Source organism: Heterocephalus glaber, unplaced genomic scaffold (genome assembly GCF_053883595.1).
Source record: "Heterocephalus glaber isolate CG9 unplaced genomic scaffold, H.glaber_assembly_v1.0 deba00001728, whole genome shotgun sequence".
Lineage (NCBI taxonomy): Eukaryota > Metazoa > Chordata > Mammalia > Rodentia > Bathyergidae > Heterocephalus > Heterocephalus glaber.
The window spans coordinates 34,899-40,898 of NW_028258439.1; positions in this window are offsets into that span (position 1 = coordinate 34,899).

Consider the following 6,000-nt stretch of genomic DNA (forward strand, 5'->3'; position numbering starts at 1 on the left):
CTGGCAGAGGCTTGCTGTGTGCTACAGCGCAAACCATCGTGTGCCTGAGCTGTTTCAACCTGAAAACTGAGGACAACGGTAATTATTCCTCCTGCCTTTCTGTCTGGAAGGAATTTGAGAGAAGCTCTGGTTTTGATTCAAAGCCAGCACATCTAGGGAAGAATTGTGACTTCCAGGATAGCCGTGGTTCAGTTGGATGAAGAATATAAACTTGCCTATGAAGAGGTAAATATAATTTTCAGATCAGCTAATGACCTGCTGCCCTGGTACATGGTTTTACCCCGCACCGTGCCTTGCTGCTTTGGCTGGAAGCATCATGAATGCATGCGTTCATGGGACCTCACTGATGAGACCAGTGCAGTCAGGGAGCTGTGTGCTCTGACTGCAGCAGAACCGCGTGGTGCCTGAGCTGATTCGACTCCCAGTCCTTCCGTGGCTCGGGTTGAGACTGGGGTCTCTTTATCCTGTGGTCCGCGTCATTGTCTGTAACCTGCTAACACAAAGCACAGTCCATCAAAGCACACCAGAGAAGTCAAGAAAGTGGAACAATGCATGTAGTGGCACAGTCAGGTCAAGAGAAAAATGTGCTTTTCATCTTCCACCAGACTGTCTCCCTGTTTGTTTTTGCTTTTCCTCTCCCTCTGTATTCTGTCTCTCTTTTCTCTTTTCTCTCTCCCTCCTTCTCCCTCTTCCCTGGCTGCTTCCTTCCAGAGCTCAAGCATTTGTTGCCGGTCAAGGCAAGTTCACGGGCATGGCCTGTGTTACATTGATCAGCGAGGTCGAGTGAAGTGAACCCCACTGGCATCATGGACGGCCTGCATTTACCAGTTATCATTGCATGTTTTCATCTCGGTATTCAGCATTCTCCCTCCCTCTCTCCAATGGGACATCACTCTGGCATAACGATTTAGTGCAATGTAATGCCCAGTGTGGAAGCTGAAACAGGGAGGTGTCCCTGTCTTTCAGACACCCCCTTTCCAGCTTTATACCCGCCAGTGAGTGACCAGGGTCCTGGGCAGGCTACTTGCACCTCCTTCTTGGTGCTGTGAGCCTGGAGCAGGTGACAAAGAAATGAAGGATGCTGAGAACCATTGTGTGGAAGCTGCAGTGGCCCAGGGGTGGCCCCACCCAGCAGGGGGGGCATTTAAGGCTGGCTGGCCGCAGGGATGCTGTGTCTGCTGGTAATAGTGTCCAGGGATGGCAAAGTGCTGTGAACACCATTCTGGCTCCATTGCATGGCCCCAGCGAGCTGGCTGCCCCCATCCATCTTCCTACAGCTCCCTTCTAGCTCTCTATTGATTCTTTGCCTTATGAGCTCCACCCAGTACATTCTTTGTTCTTCCATGAAATAGCCTGAGTTGGGTGGAGATGCCAAGTGACCCAACAGTTCCACCCTAAATGTGTACCCTACAGAAATATGCCCATGTATCCTTCAAAAGGAATATGCTAGAGTGTTCATAGCTACACTGTCCATAATATCCCTAACCGAGAAAGTACCCAAAGGCCCATGGAGCAGGAATAAACAACTTAGGGACAGTCATAGAATGGAATACTATCCAGCAAAGGCAATGAACAGTCTGCACCTCCCTCTTGACAGGGCACCCCAAACCTCATGTGGGGTGAGGTGAGGCAAGTGTGCACCAAGCGGTTACAAGTAGGGACCCAAGTTACTCCTAAGGGGACGGTAACCCAAAGGGAGGTATGGCACAGCTTCCAGAATGTTCTGTTTCTTGATCTTGCTGCCCATCACTCAGCGTGTTCTAATTGTGGAAACTGGGCCGGGGATTTAGCTCAGTGGTTCCGTCGCCTGCCTCGAAAGAGGAAGGACCCGAGTTCGATCCCTGGCACTAAAAAAAAAAAAAAAAAAAAAAAAAAAATTGTGGAAATTCTCCCAGCTGTACACTTTGGTTTGGGTGCTCATCTGTGTGTATGTTGTACTTCAATTGAAAGTTGAGTTTTGTGGCTAGCAAAAAACAAAGCTAAACAAAATAAATCCATCTAATGTCTCTGCAGAAGAGCAAGCAGAGTATTTGCTCGTCTCATACGTTTGTGGGTGAACTGGCTGCAGAAGCGGGAGCCCCAGGCTGAGTGTATACTGAAGATATGACACCGCTTTGTGTGCTTCATAACCACATGTGGACCATGTAGAGAAAGTTGAAAATCCAAACCTTTAGTAACAGAAACCGGGAAAAATAAAAGAAAGGTGCAGGAGACATGGTGGCTCGAGGTTAAATTCTCCATTCAATTACTAACCTACGAATGGCCAGATATTTACACAGGAAAATTGTGTTGTCCCCAATTTAAATGAAACCTGATTTTTTTTCTGAGAGAGAAGGTCTCACTGTTAGTTCAGACTGCCCTTGAACTCACTATGCAGCCTAGGCTGGTTTTGAACTTGCAGTGACCCTCCCGCCCCAGCCTCTCAAATGCTAGGATTACAAGTGTGTGGCATCACACCCTGTGAATCATTATTGTTTATATGTCTCAAATCATACAAGATGAAGAAAATATGACTGAAAACTTCCCGAAGTTGAATATGCAAATGTCATGAAAACTATCACAGTTCCCTATGGATGCTTCTTTCTTTTACTGCTAGCCACCATATTTAAGTATTTTCAGCTTAATATTACTATGGAAATTACATTTGTGATAGAGCTCAGTTCCATAGCTCCCAGTGGTCTCTCACAGTGGCCCCCAGCGTATCCTTGGCAACTCCATCCTGGGGCAGAGGTCTCAGGACTGCTCCTTCCAGCAGGCCCTGAGAACACACATGGACTGTCATGAAAATCCTTTTGAGGCAAAACAATTTTTCAAAGCCGGAGATCACTTGATGTGTTTCAAGCTCTTTGACTTCCCGGATTTGTCTCTGCCTTACCTGTGCCACCATGGCTTCGGCTGGTCTTCAGGCTTGGTCTTTCCGGGCAAATTCTCTTGTTTTCAAGAATGCAGAGCCTGAGTTGCCATTCTCTGACCACAGACCGCTGTCTTCACACTTCTGATATCTCTTCACTCCCATAGAACTGGATCATATATTTATCCTCAATGCCTATTCTTTCCCTTGCCTTATTTTTCCAGGTCGGTGCTTCCCTTCTGGCTTCACTGCCTCCCTGCCCAATGAGAGAACTAATGGTCCACCGTGGCGGCAGGGAACATCATCATACAGGCTGCTTAAGAGCTTCACATTCGTAGGAATTTCTGCTATTGCTGTCTAGTCAATGCTTGGCTTGGACTCTCTCACTATTAATCCTGACTGACTGAGTTCCTGTTCCTAGATGGCAGAATGTCACCAAACCCATTCACATGAACCACCACAATTTAGCATCTGAATGGGAGAACTTGGCAAATAGAAGAGGATATTGTACAAACTGTTGAAACCCACACTGGCCCTGAGAAAAATGTGTGAGACTGACACCCGAGGTCATCATTTGGCTCATAGGCGCTTCGAATGAGACTGAGTCACATATTGCAAGCACATACACAGGCAAGATTTTTTTTTTTTTTTATTGTGGGGTGTGGCTCAGTGAAAGTTTCTGCTCCTCCGGTGAAGAGAGCCAGCATGGACTGAGAGGGATCAAGCCCAGTTCAATTATATTCTATTATTTGAATAGTTCACTTTTCCCTCTCTGATTTGCAAACGACCTTTCATATACACTGCATTTCTACGTGTTCTCCCCATTATTTCTGGTCTCGGGTTCTATCCATGCACTTACACTCAAAACAAACTTTAGCTTTCAGGACAGCTTCCCCTGTTATAAAGTGACCTTATTAAATTTAAAGAATATTTTCTGAAGACAGCGATTATGGAGTTTAAAGCTCTTCGTAAAATGAGTAGCTTCAGGGGAAGCCGGACCTGGGAGCTGAGCGGTGGCAGCAGTGGGGGTGCTAAAGGCGGAGCTGCTGCAGGGCCCAGTGCGCCGGTGGGCATGAAGGCCCAAGGCTTCGTGGACGCTCTGCACTGGGTCCGGCAGATTGTTGCTAAGACTGATTCGAGTCTCCAGTTGAGGAATTCCACACCTCTAGTGGACGCCTCAGTGTATGCATACGGAGTAGAGAAACGGCCCTTGGATGATGGAGTAGGTAACCTGTTAGCGGCCTCGGTACATCCTAGGGCAGCCACCGCAGAAGAATTCAAAGCGCCCCGTGAAATGGCAAAGGGGGCGAGACCATCAAGGGCATCAACCAGCAGTCAGGAGCGCACGTTGCACTTCAGAGGAACCCGGTCCCAAACCGACCCCAAGCTGTGGATCTTCACCGTCAGTGGCCTCGGTGTCCCTGAGCCTTGGGACAGAGCCCCTTCAGGCAACCGCCCACCGCCCCCCGCCAAAACACCTTTCCTCCGAGAGGTTCGGCTGCTTCCTCAGCCTCGCAGCTAAGGAGAACAGAAACCCCCACGGCACCGCCCTGAGTGGCCCCCTGGGCTTCCCGACCCAGGGCTGGGGCAGCACCTGAGGCACCCCAGCCGCCCACACAGCAGGTGCCAAGCCAGCAGACTCCAGCAGGGCCGGGAGGACTACTGCAAAGGGCAGACTCACCCAGGCCTCGCCCACGCTGCTCCTCAGCCCAGCTCCCCGCTGGAGGACAGGGCGGCCTGGGCTGAGCACTCCTTGCAGTGAGGGGCCTTGGGCAGGAGTGAGGGCAGGCGCAGGCCCACAGCCAGGAGCAGGAGGGCCCTGGACACCGCCGGCGCTTCCCCTGGAAATCAGTGTGAAAGGAAACTTGTTTGTAGCAGAGGTTTTTAGATTTGCAAAGCTTTCGATGAAGAACTTTTGTTTTGGTCAGTAAAGCTCTATATTTGGATTAACAGGAAAATTCGGAAAAATTAGTTACTAAAAATTGCTCGTAATTTTTGTTTTACTGTTTGTTATTTCAAACGTGTATGGTCTGGGATTCTTTCGGGGTGATACCTGCAAATTCAGGTGCCAGAATGTGTCTTGGAGCAGCGAAGCAGTGACATTTCAACATGGAGTGTTTTGTATTGTTTTCGTGTCTTTTCAATTACAGCTTTTCTTTTTTCTTCTGTTGTAACAGACAGGAGCTTGGAATTCTTTGTATGTAGCAAATTCTTTTTAAAACATTTTAAACAGTATTTTAATGTTCTTAAATGTGTACTTTTATCAAGAGTTTTACTTTTATTTCTTCTTTCTTGGCTGTCTGGTTTTATTGGATTGTTTGTTTGTTTGTATGTATGTTTGTTTGTTTGTTTGTTTGTTTGAGGCAGGAGCTGGCTATGTAGTTCTGGCTGGCCTTGAACTCACTGTGTAGCCCAGGCTGTTCTCAAACTTGCAGGGATCCTCTAACCTCAGCCTCCAAAGTGCTGGGATCACAGCCATGCGCCACCTGCAGAAACTGAACTATTACGTATTGCAATTAATTATGTGAATTCTGAATTGAGACAATTGTAGTACTGTCCACGAGGGATTGGGAGGGGAAACTTTATAGGGCTTGTATAATTTCTAGAGTTCGGAAAGGGTAAAATAAAAATGTGTTGATGTGCTCAGAATACGTCTCTTTCACGTCTCCACTGCTGGTTACAATTGTGTGTCTAAGACCTCCAAGCTGGTTTTAAAAACAAAACAAAAAAACGCTTTATTTTCTCAGAAATATAAATAGGTATTTTTAATATTAAAAAGAGATCAATATAATTTTTAACAAATACTATGGAACATTACACCATGTAAAAATGTAGCAACTATTTTTTAATTCCAAGGTGTTTTTTTGCTTTATCCTTATAAATATTTTCCTAATATTTGTCAGATTGACTAGATGAATCAATAAATCTAGTATTAATCACAGTATGAATTAAATGATTTTGATATAATAAAGGGACAATAAGATTTCTGATGTTTGCTGTAGTGTGTCTTGAACCGATGACACGTATTTTTAAAGGAAAAATGGCATTGAAGCTATTTTGTCTTGTATTTTTAATTGACGTTTGAGACATTCCATTTGAAATATACTGAAGTTACAGTTTCTGGTTTTTCCTCCTTACTTTCCTTACAA